The sequence below is a fragment of the Phascolarctos cinereus genome, unplaced genomic scaffold (genome assembly GCF_003287225.1).
Source record: "Phascolarctos cinereus isolate Bilbo 61053 unplaced genomic scaffold, phaCin_HiC Scaffold_5;HRSCAF=322, whole genome shotgun sequence".
In the NCBI taxonomy this organism is placed as follows: domain Eukaryota; kingdom Metazoa; phylum Chordata; class Mammalia; order Diprotodontia; family Phascolarctidae; genus Phascolarctos; species Phascolarctos cinereus.
Genome location: NW_027555958.1, coordinates 5,462,154 through 5,477,678, shown reverse-complemented (window position 1 = coordinate 5,477,678; position 15,525 = coordinate 5,462,154).

Below are 15,525 nucleotides of genomic sequence, written 5' to 3'. Positions count from 1 at the left end.
CCTCCAGCTGACATTGTGCAGCATTCATTTGCACTGGCCACTGCCCCATCTCAGGGGTAATGCTAAGCTACCTCAAAAACTAAACAGGTTAGGATCTGAATGGGATTTCCCATGGGACCCTACCCTCTGAGACTTCCCATTGCTATTAAAATCCAGTCCACTTTTTTATCCAGACATGGAAGTAAGAATTAGAGGAGCAAGCCCAGGTGTGTTTGTCCAATAGACAAACTGATTCAGATACTCATCTGTCAAAAGAGTGAATTTGACCAGATGGCCTTTAATATCTCTGCTAGCTCTAACTCCATACTCCGCTGCCTCTCTCCAGGTCTGCATGGTGGCATTCCATTCCTAACCTTCCTTTACCGCTTTGTTCATTTTCCGGGTCTTGAATATGCCAGGGTTTGTCCTTTGTGGTCATTACTGAAGTTAGATCATGGAAACTCTTCATTGCTTCACTTGCATTTTTCCTCCTTATTGTCAGACACATGATGAGGGTCTTTGCATAACAGTGAAACTATAGGTAACTCACATTGCTTCAGAATCAAAGGATTGTGATAAAACAGGTAGTTACAGTCCAGGGAAAATCAATTGGAAAATATTCTATATTTCTTTTAAGAAATATTTATTAGAAATTTATGTCAGCTGCTGTTTGATACACAGGGCAATTGACAAGCTTTGAATTGGTTCAGGACTAATGCATCACAATGACCAAAGTCATTTCAAGAGGTTTGTGTGCTTTTTCCCTCTACAGCTTGTAGAGTTTCTCTATTTCTTACTCTGGAGATAAATTAGGCTTGCTTGAGAAAGGTATATTAGTGTCTATCAGTACAAATGAAAATAGCGATTCAGAAGTTAATGTAACACTGAGCCAAGATTTTATAGAAATATTTCACATAGATGGATAAAATATTTAAGTTGCAATTCTTTTTTTTTTTGCCTTCTCTCTATTGTCCCCTCCTTTTCCTTCCCCAATCCCTCTCTGTCCATTACAGTTCTTCTTTCTTTATGCCTCCTCCCTGACTCTCTCATTCACCCTCTGCTTCCTTCTTTTCTGGCTCTGTGTTTCTGACTGTTCGTGGGTCTGTTTCTCTGCTTTTGTGTTTCTGTATCTTGGGTCCCTTCTTCCTCTCCTGCCCCTCTTGGTTTAACACGCTGGACTCTGGACCTACTTTTCTAGACTATATTCACAAAAACAGGTTAGGGTCTCAAAGCGAGGATGCTGGACCCCTCAGAATTCAAGGGTGTAACCTTGAAAACTTATGAAAGTCTTTCTCTACTATAGCTCATGAGTCCCATCCAATACATTCTCCACCAATATTCACAGCTAGTTATCTCTTCAGTATCATGAATACAAATCATTATTGCTCCAATCCAATTTTAATTAGCTGATATTCTTGTAATATCTTGGACATCTGGAGATATACCCCAATAAGCAAAACAGTTCCTGTCCTCAACAGGATGGAATAAAGGTTATCCCCTACCCAAAGTATATCTAGCACTAAGTTACTGTGTAGGTCACTCATAATTGGAGAAATCTAGATGTGAACTATATATCCATAAGTTCCTTCTCACTTCTGCCTCTTGGATGGCTATTTGTCTTCAACAATCAGCTCAAGCATCAAAGCTTCCCCTTGAGGGTATCTTTTATAAGTTTTCTTTTTATGTGTCTGGTATATACCTACATACATGTCTACTGTCTGCTTCAGTTAAACTGGAGCACAGGCTCCCTGAGGGCAGGGACTGTTTTGCTATTGCATTTGTATCCATAGCCTCTAGTACAGTGTCAGGCACATTTAATAGGTGTTTACTAAATGCTTATTGAATTATTTTGGAGATTTCTCCAGAATAAAACTCCAGAGTCAGGGCAATGATCTGAGGAAAGCAAATGACTGTCTTTGGTCATATCTTCAGGAGTGGACCCAGACCATCTGTGCTCAGGATGATTGCCTCTCATCAAAGTAAATAACCAATAATGAACTCAGGAGACTGATGATTTCCCCTCTTTGAAGAGAAACATGCAGAATGAGGCATATGTTTTCAGATGTGGCCAATGTGCTTCTTGCCAAAAATTATTTGTCATAAAGAGGGGCTTTTTGGAGAAGTGAGCAAGTTGGAAAGAAGAAAAGAAGGAAGGAAAGAAAAAAAGAAAAGAAAAGAAAGGAAAAGGAAGGAAGGAAGAAGAAAAAAATGAAGTAAAGAGCGAATGAAAAGGACAAAGGAAAAGTGAAATTTAAAAGGGAAAACAAATTGCAATTTCATTAGTATTTTCCTAATTTAACACACAATTTAAAAAAACACCCTACCAAACAGCATGTAACAGAAATTCATGGATTCATATTCAGTCTTCTCTTTTTTTTTTCATTGAGTGTGTTTGTTGATGATTAAATTCATAATAAAAAGACATTTTTAAAGATATGACTGTCTGGCCATAAACATACACACACAAATGAGGGCAAATGTGCCATTAACAAAAAGATTCTTTATTCAGTTCAACTCAACACAAATTTATTTAGTATTTTTGTCAAAGTATTTTTGTATTAACAAGTTATGGTGATATATAGACAAAAAAATTAATCAGTCCTAAGGAGTTTAATGTTCTGTTACTGAGGGATTCTGCCATGTGCAAATATAGTAAAGGTAACTTAAAGAGGGGGAGAACATTTTTACCTGATGGAATCCAGAAAGGCTTCATGAAGGAAGTGGTATCTGAACTGAGAACTGAAGGAAAAGAAAAGGGCAGGGCATTCTATGGGCATTTTTTGAGGAGGGTCATGGGGAACCTTTGAAAATCCATAGAAGCAAGAGAGGTTGCATTTCTCTAATTAGCATTTCCCGATTGGATGGGCTTTCAGAGTTCGTATAAGTTTGTCTCTCTTTTGAGAAATATTGAAGATGTCACAGAGAGCTGTAACTCCAACACAGGACTCCTGACTCTCAGTCTACTACTCATGGACTTGCTCAAGTCAGTAGATCTCGGGGGACACACAGAGACTTCAGCACTAGAAAGCACCACCAAAGTCATTTAATCCCATTTCCTCATTTTATGTATGATCACAGAACTACAGGAGTGACAGCCTGGAAGCTCCTTTGAGATCACTTGGTCCTGAGCTCCCACCTTATGGATGAGAAGCACTCTGAGGCTCTGAGATGAAGTGAAAGGCACAACTGGCCTTGCTGAGAATTAGCCCCCTGATAGCAACCACAATGACATATAGGTGCAAAGCTGAAGTGTAAGGAGGTAATAGCAGGTGAAAATTGATTTAAAAATTAAAAAACCAAAACAATATTCATAGAATGATGCTACAAATGAATATGTGTGTGAGAGATGAGCAGCAGAAGCTACCTTGGCAGCTAACTGCTCCTTCTGTTGGTTTCTTCAGAAGTTCCAAGAAAGTGACTTTTGGATTGAAGGCTTCCTCTCCCGCCACTTCTTAACAGCTCCTACCTCAGTCTCAGCCTCAGCCTCTCTGACTTATTTCAATGGCTGAAATCAGAATCTCCAAACCAATGACTCACCTTTCGACTCACCAATTTTCCTCTATAAAATCCAGTTATTTAATCAAACCTGAGTCACAAAAGAGTTATATGATTTTTCCATTTTTTCCCATTTTTACATTTTTTGAGTTTTGTGATCTTAATTTCAAAACAGTTATATGTAAATGAGTTGAGGGACCGCATGCCCTGTAGCTCTAAGGTTTCACGGTGGTCTTCCTTCTCAGTCTGAGCTTTTGAAACTGTTTCTTTATAATAACATGTTTTTAAATAACAAAAGTTCTTTACTCACTTTACATCGTCAAACTATTCATATACAAATAAGTTACTGCTCTACACTCTTTACAAGGTAAATTATGCTTTTATGTTTATACCACAATTTATTTTCTGTCCTAAAATACTCAAATCCCATCTGAAAGCGGTTTCCACACATTTAACACTTTTTTTAAAACACCTAGGCAGGTAGGTGGCATAGTGGAGAGAGTACCTGGTCTGGAGTCGGGAATCCTCACCTTTGTGAGTTTGAATCTGGCATCAGACCCTCACTGGCTGCTTGCTTGCCTCAGCTCCTCATCTGTAAAATGAACTAGAAAAGAAAATGGCAAAATGTTCCTGTATCTTTGCCAAGGGAACTCCAAAATGGAGCCATGGACAGTTGGACATGACTGAAATGACTGAACAATAACAGTGAACATCAGTTTTTCCCCTACTCCTTTAAAACATCCAACTGGTCACCTATGGAAGGAAATGTCTTTTATGCTTTACCAACCAATTGATTTTGTTTCTGCAGAAATCTTTTCCTGCCTTTTCAGCACTAAACTGTGTTGCATGAAAGGGCAGCACCTAAAGGCACCTTCCCCATGCAATAATAGACATAGAGCTGAAGGGGAAGCTAGGATGATAACATCCTATGAAGAACTGGACAGAACTTCAAAGCCATTGAGCCCAACCATTCTTTTTATACATGAGACACCTTGGAGCCAGAGAGGAGCTGAGGTCATGTAGTGAGTGGGGTGTACAGCCAGGATCCAAATGCAGCACCTATGACTCTGATGACAATTTTCTTTTGTAATACTGTGATGAAACATTAGGGACAGTGTAAATAGAACTTTTTTGGGGGGTAACCTTGCTATTATGTACAGTGAGGTAGACTTACCTATATGTTATATTAATTTTTACTAATATATAATCAATAAGCATTTGTTTAAACACCTACTATGTACTAGAAACTGTGATAGGTGTTCAGAATACAAAAACAAGGAATGAAACATTCTCTACTTTCACAGAATTTATCTTCTCTCACTGGTGATTCCTCTCTTTGGAAGTTTCTTGGGGAGATAATGATCAATCATCAAGGGGTAAGAAAACAATGCCTGCTAGACTTTGTAGATAAAAGGAAGCCTGGCACACCCCAACTGAATCTTCAAAGGACCATGAACTATTTGTGTTTGCTTCCGACTATAAATTACTGGGTTTTGATGCTCTGAATTTCCATCTGAGCATTTCCCTTAATGTTTTGCTGCTCTTGTAAATCATTGATTTAGGCAGCCTTTTAACAAAATCTCCTGGAGGGGGGAAAAAAACTATAAAATGAATTTATCATTCAGTGTTTTACTAGCAAGTTCCAAACTTGTAAACATACTCTAGTGATTTTAAATTAACTGCTGAGCTCTGCCTGTTACTAGAAGCCTTTTAAATGCCCACCTCCTGCCCTTCTTGTTTATGCCACCTTTAATGATGGACATGATTCTCAGCCTGGCATTGCTACTTACAAGTTATTGCCGATGGTCAAAAAAGCATCCTCTGTCCTGCCTGCTTTTGTCTCCCGAGCACCTTGCACAGGACATACCACATAGTTGGTGCCTAAGAAATCATTTTTACCTCATTCATTCATGACAGAAGGAAGCTAGCTGTATCTTTACTCTAAAGTTCTTGAGGATGTTAATTTGAGACATAGACCAGATTCAGCAGATCCCTTTTCTTTTTTTTTCTTTTTCTTTTATTAATTTATTTTGATTTATCAACAATCACTTCCATATGCTTTTGAGTTGAAAATTTTTCTCCCCCTTCCTCCATCCCACCCTCCCCAAGATCGCACACAATCTGATACAGGCTTTACATTTACATTCCTATTAAACATATTTTCACATTACTGAACTTGTAAGTAAAAATTAAAACCAATAGGAGGAACCATCAGAAAGATGAAACAAAACTCAACAGAAGGTAAAAATAAGTGATAGCAATCGACTTCCATAGTTCTTTCTTTGGATGTGGACAGCATTTTCCATCCCGAGGCATCTGGAGATGTCTTAGATCCTCGTAATGCTGAGAAGGGTTCAGTTTCACAATCTTAGTCACTGCATAACGTGGCTGTTGTTGTATACAAAGTTCTCTTGGTTCTGCTCACTTCACTCAGCATCAGACCATATAAGTCTTCTCAGGTTTTTCTGAAGTCAGCCTGCTCATCATTTCTTACAGCACAATAGTATTCCATTACATTCATATATCGCAACTTGTTCAGCCATTCCCCAATTGATGGGCATCCTCCCAATTTCCAATTCTTTGCCACCACAAAAAGAGCTGCTATGAATATTTTTGTACATGTGGGTCCTTTTCCCATTTGTTTGATCTCTTTGGGATACAGCCCTAGAAGTGCTATTGCTGGATCAAAGGGTATGCACATTTTTGTAGCCCTTTGGGCATAGTTCCAAATTGTTCTCCAAAATAGTTGGATCATTTCACAACTCCACCAACAATGTATTAGTGTTCCAATTTTCCCACATCTTCTCCAACATTTATCATTTTCCTGTTTTGTCATGTTGGCCAATCTGATAGGTGTGATGTGGTACCTCAGAGTTGTTTTGATTTGCATTTCTCTAATCAATAATGATTTAGAGCATTTTTTCATATGACTATAAATGGCTTTAATTTCTTCATCTGAGAACTGTCTGTTCATATCCTTTGACCATTTATCAATTGAGGAATGGCTTGTGTTCTTATAAATTTGTCTTAATTCTCTATAATTTTAGAAATGAGGCCTTTATCAGAGAGACTGGTTGTAAAAATTCTTTCCCAATTTTCTACCTTCCTTCTAATACTAGTTGCATTGGCTTTGTTTGTGCAAAAACTTTTCAATTTAATGTAATCAAAATTATCCATTTTGCTTTTCATAATGTTCTCTATCTCCTCTTTGGTCATGAATTCTTCTGTTCTCCATAGATCTGATAGGTAAACTATTCTTTGTTCTCCCAGTTTACTTATGGTATCAGCCTTTATATCTAAGCCATGAACCCATTTTGACTTTATTTTGGTATATGGTGTGAGATTTGGGTCTATGCCTAGTTTCTGCCATACTCTTTTCCAGTTTTCCCAGCAGTTTTTTTCAAAGAGTGGGTTCTTATCCCAGAAGCTGGGGTCTTTGGGTTTATCAAATAATAGATTACTATAGTCATTGATTACTGTGTCTTGCATATTTAACCTATTCCACTGATCCACCTCCCTATTTCTTAGCCAGTACCAAGCAGTTTTGATGATTGCTGCTTTATAATACAATTTAAGATCTGGAATTGCTAGGCCACCTTCCCCTGCATTTCTTTTCATTAGTTCCTTTGATATTCTGGACTTTTTGTTTTTCCAAATGAATTTGTTATTTTTTTTCTAACTCTATAAAATATTTTTTGGTAGTTTTATTGGTATGGCACTGAATAAGTAAATTAGCTTAGGTAGGATTGTCATTTTTATTATATTAGCTCGGCCTACCCATGAGCAACTGACATTTTTCCAATTATTTAGATCTGATTTAATTTGTGTGAAAAATGTTTTGTAATTGTGTTCATAGAGTTCCTGGGTTTGTTTCGGAAGGTAGACTTCTAAATATTTTATAATGTCTACAGTAAGTTTAAATGGGATTTCTCTTTCTATCTCTTGCTGTTGGGCTTTGTTGGTAATATATAGAAATGCTGATGATTTATGTGGGTTTATTTTATAGCCTGCAACTTTGCTAAATTTGTTTATTATTTCAGGTAGTTTTTTACTTGATTCTTTAGGATTCTCTAAGTATATCATCATGTCATCTGCAAAGAGTGATAGCTTTATTTCTTCTTTGCCTATTCTAATACCTTCAATTTCTTTTTCTTCTCTTATTGCTGAAGCTAAGATTTCCAGTACAACATTGAATAACAGTGGTGATAATGGACATCCTTGTTTCGACCCTGATCTTATTGGAAATGCTTCTAGCCTGTCCCCATTACATGTAATTCCTGTAACTCCCTGAACTTCTCCTGTAAGAATTTGGATTCTATACCATTTGGTGCATATATGTTTAGTAATGATATTACTTCATTGTCTATGGTGCCTTTTAGCAGGATGTAGTTTCCTTCCTTATCTCTTTTGACTAGATCTCTTTTGCTTTTGCTTTGTCTGAGATCAGGATTGCTAACCCTGCTTTTTTCACTTCAGCTGATGCATAATATATTCTGCTCCAGCCTTTTACCTTTACCCTGCATGTGTCACTCTTTTTCAAATGTGTTTCCTGTAAACAACATATTGTAGGATTTTGGTTTTTAATCCATTCTGCAATCCATTTCTGTTTTATGGGAGAGTTCATCCCATTCACATTCATGATTACTATCTGTGTCTTTTTCTCCATCCTTTTTTCCCCCTATTTATGCTTTTCTTTCTCCTTTTTCCTTTCTCCCCTTCACTAGTGTTTTGCTTTTGACCACCACCTCCTTCAGTCCCTTCCCCTTTTATTATCCCTTTCCCTTTTCTTCCCTTTAGTCTTACTGCTGCTTCCCTCCCTTCTTTCATCCCCTCCCTTTATTTTCCCCACTCCCTTTTCTTTCCCCTTTTCCCTCCTACTGCCTATAGGGAAAGTTAGATTTCTATACCTAACTGACTATATTATGCCCTTCTTAAGCCAAATCTGATGAGAGTAAGGTTCAAACAATGCTCCCCCCCCTTTCCCTCTGCTGTAATAGGATTTTGTGTCTTTTCCTGTAATGTAATTTACCCTTGTCTGCCTCCTCCTTTCTCAGTACATTTTCTAAGATCAGATTGATCCACTTATTTGGATCCATTTAACCCACTTGATTAGATTTTTTTATCATTACATCAAAGTCAACTAATATCCACCCTCTTAATGTATACTCCTTTAACAAGGTGTAATAACAGTGCAGTTCTCAAGGGTTACAAGTCTCATATTCCCTTGTAGGGGTGTAAACAGCCCCCCCCATTAACAACATATTGTATCCTTCTGTCCCATTTACCTTTTTAACTCCTTCTTGAGTCCTGTAATTGAAGATCAAATTTTTTGTTGAGCTCTGGTCTTTTTATCAGGAACATTTGGAAGTCTCCTATTTCGTTGAACATCCACATCCTTCCTTGAAAAATGATGCTCATTTTTGCTGGGTAATTGATCCTTGGCTGCATTCCAAGCTCCTTTGCCTTACAGAATATCATGTTCCATGCCCTGTGGTCGTTTAATGTAGAAGCTGCAAGGTCCTGTGTAATCCTGACTGTGCTTCCATGATATTTAAATTGTTTCTTTCTGGCTGCTTGCAGCACCTTCTCTTTCATCTGGTAATTTTGGAATTTTGCTATTATATTTCTTGGCATTGTCAATTTGGGATCTCTTTCAGGTGGTGTTCTATGGTTATTTTCCCTTCTGGTTCTAGGACTTCTGGGCAGTTTTCCTTTATGATTTCCTGAAAGATACTGTCCAGGCTCTTTTTTCATCATGATTTTCAGGTAGTCCAATAATTTTTAAATTGTCTCTCCTGAGTCGATTTTCCAGGTCGGTTGTTTTACTGATGAGGTATTTTACATTTTCATGTATTTTTTTATTTTTTTGTTTCTGTTTGACTGATTCTTGCTCTCTCATAGAGACATTAGTTTCCATTTGTCCAATTCTAGTTTTTAACAGATTGTTTTCTTCTGTTAGTTTTTGTACTTCCTTCTTCAATTGGCTAATTGTGTTTTTTAGGGACTTGTTTTCTTCAGTGTACTATTCTGTTAGTTTTTGTCTTCCTTCTTCAATTGGCCAATTGTGTTTTTTAGGGACTTGTTTTCTTCAGTGTATTTTTTTTCCAATTGGCCAATTGTATTTTTGAAGGACTCTTTACCTCTCTCATTTGACTATTAAAATCCTTCTTGAGCTCTTCTAAGAAGGCTTTTTGGGCTTCAGACCAGTTCATATTCCCTTTTGTTGTTGCAGATGTGGGTTTGTTGACAATGTTGTCCTCTTCAGAATTTCTGTCTTGATCTTCACTCTTCTCATAATATGAATCTATGGTACGTTTCTTTTTACTCATGGTGTTTCTTTATTCCCTGGCCTTTAAAGAGATTGAGCTCTCCTGCTGGGGAACAGAGGGTACTGACCCAAGCTTCTTGTGTTGGGAGCCTAGGTCTTGGTCACTGGCTTTGTGCTGGGGCCTCTTATGCTGGGAATTGGAGGCTGTAGGTTTCTGGCAGCTTACCTTGTTGGCTGGAATCAGCAAGGCTGGAACTTTCAGGCAATTCTAGGTTGCCTGCTTTTCCTTTCCTTTAGCTTTCTTGAGCTCCTTTTAGATGGGTGCTGCAGGGTGTTTATCTGCCTGGGGCCCCCTGCAGTGTTGTCTCCCTCTTTCTGCTAATGCACTGGGAGATTCCTTTGTGGTGAGTGCAGGCTCCTGGTGGTTTTCTGAGCTGGTTTCCACTTCCCCCACCCGCCTCACTGAGGCACTCGAGGTCCAGATGTTGGTGTTTGCCTGCTCTACCACCTGGGCTTCAGGATTTCTTCACAATTGGAGACTTCAGGGCTCCTACAGCTCACCTGGTGTTGGGTTGGAATCAGCAAGGCCGGGCTTTAGGAAGCCTTTAGGTTGTTTTCTTCACCTCCTTTCAGATGAATGCCAGGGTACTTATCTGCCTGGGGCCCCTTGTAGTTCTGCCTCCTTATTTTTGCTGAGGCACTGGGAGACCCGTTTGCTGGGCTGCTGCACTGCTGCTCCTCATGTTTCTTCTAGTTCAGGTGCTCCAGGGTTTTTTTTATGGGGTGATATTTTCTGGGTTTTCAGAGGTTGATAGGGGAGAGTGAGAGAGACTACCTTTTCACTCTGCCGGGCTGATCCCTTTTCTAAAGACAGCACCCAAACATTCAAACTTTCTTCTAGAAGGAAGGCCCTCAGTATCACAGAGTCGGAGAGTCGGATGAGGAATGTCAGTCAAGGGTCATCTTCTTCAGCCCTAAAGATGATGTTAGGACTTTGACCACAAGGAAGATCAGAAGAGAGTGGATGGTCAGTCAATTGGATACTGTATTCAGAAAAATTGCTCAAACCTTATTGCTCAGAATGAATCAGGAACAGGCTTTTCATGCAGGAAAATTTTAGGCCACACGTATTTATCTCCAGAGTTTTCTCAGAACTAAAGAAGGAAGTAGTATTACAGCAGGCAGTTAGGTGATGCAGTGGACAGAGGGCCAGGCCTGGAGAGAGGAAGACTTGAGTTCAAATGTGGCCTCAGACACTTAGTAACTGTGTGAACCTAAGCAAGTCACTTAACCCTCTTTGCCTCAGGTTCCTCATCTGTAAAATGAACTGGGGAAGAAAATGGCAAACGTCCAAGTATCTTTGTCAAGAAAACCTCAAATGAGGTCACAAAGAGTCAGATATGACTTGAAATACTGAACAACAACAAACATACATAACAGAAGGAATTTTGAATTTAGGTATAAGCAGGAAACCAGCTAAGCCGAAGAAATACCATTAAGCAAGCCACTACCACCCTCACCCCCACACCACACCCCAAAACAATCTAAGAACACTGGGGCAGTGAAAGGAAATTGAAGGCTAAAGTAGAATATGTCATCTTTCCAGCCCAAGATAACAAATTTGATCTGGAGCCAAGTGACCGGTCTAGGAACTGTGTAAAAAGCCTGGGCTGGGAACATAGACACATTTTCTGAAGCTCTGAGCCAAGGTAGCAGCTGGTAACATCTGGAACTGAGCATGGATTTTGCCCCTGACCTACAGGCTCTGCACAGACTCAGTGCCTAGAGATCTGACTGGGAGAATGTCCAGAGCACATGTGGAACTCAGTACCACCCCAATTCAGGAAAGCAGCTCAGGGAGTCTCCCAGATGGACCAGGATTAGAAACCGTTCTAAAGGGACTTCCAGCTAAGCCAGCAATGCTGGTTATTACAGAGTAGATCACTGGAAGAATGACTACACAACAACAAAAAATTAGCCAATAAAAGCCTATTTTGAGACCAGAGATGCCCAGGACAAATGCAGAGGAGGAAAATGATGCCAAAATAGCTACAAGCAAAAAACAAGTTTGGCCATAAGTCAACAGGAATACCAAGAAGAATGATGCAAGAATTTAAAAAGATACCTTAAAATGGTATTTCAAATGCAATTGGAACAACAGAGGAAATAATTGAAAAAGAAATGAGAGTTTTGGAGAAAAAAAGAATTGGAAAGACAATTAACATTTTGGCACAAAAAGCACAGCACATAATGCAAAATAAAAACTCCTTGAAAATGAGGATGGTCCAAATAGAACTTAATTGTTCCTTGAGATAATGAGAGATATTAAAATAAATAAAAAATCATAAATTACTAAGAGATATAAGGCATCTGATGTCAAAAACAACAGACCTGGAAAACAGATCAAGGAGAGGTAATTTAAGAGTTCCTAGACTACCTGAAAAACATGAAAAAAGTGACTGAATGTTATATTTCAATAAATCATGAAAGAAGACTGGCCAGATATCTTAGAACCAGAAAGCAAATTTAAAATAGAAAGAATTCACCAGGCACTTACTGAAAGAAACTTCAACCTGAAAACCCCTGTGAACAGCATAGTCAAAATATAGAGCATTCAGGACAAAGATAAATATACTGCAAGAAATCAGCAAAAAAAGAGTTTAAGTACTGTGGAAACATAGTCAGAAGCATACAAGATTTAGCAGCTACCACAATAAAGGATCAGAAAGCTTAAAATCGATTTCCAAATGGAAAAGATATAGTTTTAGGATCAAGAATAAGTTACCCAGCAAAACAGTATCATTAGGGGTATTGGTGGGGGGTAGGTGGGGATGGATCTTTAATGAAATCGAGGACTTCTAAGCATTCTAGATGGACCAAATGGAGCTTAATAGAAAGTTGAGATTACAAACAGGAGTAAAGAAAAACATAAAAAAAAAAGATTAACAATCAAGCAATCAGAAAAAAAAGTAAGGAATAAATGTTTGCATTCTAAAGGGAAGAGTGATACATGCATCCTCTCAAAATTCTGATGTCAGTGGATGTCATAGAGTAAATAAAATAATGGCCTGGAAGCGATTTCTGTTATGTTTTGATTATATTAAAAGGAGAGAGGAAAGGGAGTGGAATTGGTAGTGGTAGAAAGATACACTAGGGAAGGAAAGGGGAGGAATGGGACTGCTCATCTCACCCAATCAGGGGAAACAAGTAAATATCTTATTTGTCTATCTATCTTTGTATCTATCTACCTGGCTGGCTGGATGAATGGCTGTCTGACTGTCTATCTATCTGTCTTTCTTTCTATCTCCATCCCTCTATAGATATCTATTTATAGATCTCTATCTGTATCTTTATGTTTCTATAGATATCTATATTGATATCTATCTCTATATATTCATCTATCTATATCCAAATCTCTCTCTGTAGATATCTATCTCTATCTCTTTTTGGATATAGTTCTCTCCATGCATAGATAGCTATATCTCTATAGCCATCTATACATTAATATGTATAATATAAATGTAACTATCAATAGATAAATAGATATCAATATCTATCTATAATCTATCTAAAGATATTGATATTTATTTATCCTTTACTGATATTTTTCTATAGATATCTATCTTTATCTCTCTGTAGAGGTCTATGGATCTCTGTATCTTTATCTCTCCATCGATATCTACCTATATATATCTATATCTACATTAATATCAATTTTTCTATATTTAACTATCTATATCCACATCTATTACTGATGGTAAATTCTTCAACTTCAAAAGGCTATAAGCCAAGACTAAAGTGGATGGAGTGTTGGTGCATGATTTTCTGTTTGCAGATGATTACACTCAGTGCAGCCTCTGAAAATGAGATGCAACAAAGTACGGATCAATTCTCTGCTGTTTGTGTTAGTTTTGGCCTAACAATTATCACCAAGAAAATGCAGGTGCTCCATCAGGCACCACCACACCATCCACACATGGAACCATTGGTTACAGCAAATGGAGAAGTTTTGAATGCTGTGGATGAGTTCACTTACCTTGGCAGCATACTTTGCAGAGATGTACACGTTGATTATGAGGTTGACACATGTATTGCCAGAGCTAGCTCAGTGTTTGGGAGGCTCTGAAGGAAAGCATGGGAGAAAAGAGGTATTAGATTGACTATCAGACTGAAGGCCTTCAGAGCTATTGTGCTGACCTCTTTGTTGTATGCCTGGGAAACCTGGACAGTATACCAGTGCTTCACCTGGAAACTGAATCACTTCCACTCAAATTGTAGTAGGAAGATTCTGAAGATCACCTGGCAGGATAAGATACCAGACATTGAAGTCCTTTCTCGAACTAGACTGCCAAGCATTCATCCTCTGCTTCTGAGAGTGCAACTCCCATGTGCTGGCCATGTTGTTCGAGTGCCAAATGTACACTTGCCAAAAAGACTATTTTATGGAGAACTCACACAGGGAAAGCTGTTTACATGGTGGTCAGAAGAAGCAACGCAAGAAAACTCTCGAGATCTCTCTTAAGAACTTTGGAATAGATTGTGTGACATTGGGAGACACTGACACAGGACCTCTAAGCATGGCATGCCCACGTCAGAGAAGGTGCTGTGCTCTATGAGCAAAGAAGAATTGAAACACCTCAAGAAAAACATAGATACGCACACTTAGAGAAGCCATCCCAAATGTTCACAGTGACTATTTATGCCTGACCAGTGGTAGAGCATTCCAAGCTCGTATTGGTCTGATCAGCCACAGTCGGACACACTGAAACTTGACTCTAACATAGTGGTGATATTTTGGTCCTCTTCAAGAAGGAAGGACAATGATTTATCTATCTATATCCAAATCTACATCTCTGTGGATATTTATTCATATTTATCTATTTCTTTACAGATACCTATCTATATCTAACTTTCTGTAGGTATCCATAGATAACTATGTCTCTATAGATATCTATGCCTCTATAGATATCTATGTTAATATCTATCAACATCTCTATTGATATCTCTGTCATCTATCTCCAATTGTCTATCTATCTATCTATCTATCTATCTATCTATCTATCTATCTATCTATCTATTTTCATATAGATATCTATCTGTATCTATTTCTCTGTTTGCATGATCTGTGTCTGACCTGTGATCGAGCTTTCAGAGCCCATATTGGCCTGATCAGCCACAGTCAGACACACTACAACTTGACCCCAACATAGCAGTTTCATTTTTGTCCTCTTTGAGATTGAAAGGCAGCAACCAATCTTTCTCTGGCTATCTATTTATAGACAGATATAGCTCTATAGATTTTGATGTCCGTATATATATGAATATCTATCCATAAATGTATTCATCAATATTTATTGATATCTCTGTCTGTCTATTTTTCACTGTTGGAGGGGCCCAGCAGCTCCTAAACTCTGAAACTCACAAGTGTGCCTACAAGGAAGGAAATATCCACCATAGGATTGCTATTAAATCACCTATGCCCAAGCCAAAAGAAAAAAAATGTAGAGGACGTAGTTAAGATTTTGAGATCTCAGCTTGAGTTCACCTGCACACCATATGTATTTGAACCTGTCTTAACTGTCAAGAGTGGAGGATTCTCCTCAGCCAGCTTTTATTGAAAGTCACAAAAAGAGTGTTCTGCTTCATATATTTTGAGAGAGAAGGCATGCCAGAGGGTGAAATCACTCCTTTTAAGGTATGCTGAGTAGGCAGCTCTTCCTGATTCACTAATTAATTTTCTCTGACGCAGCTGTTGCTAATCTCCTATGAATTGTAAAAGCAGA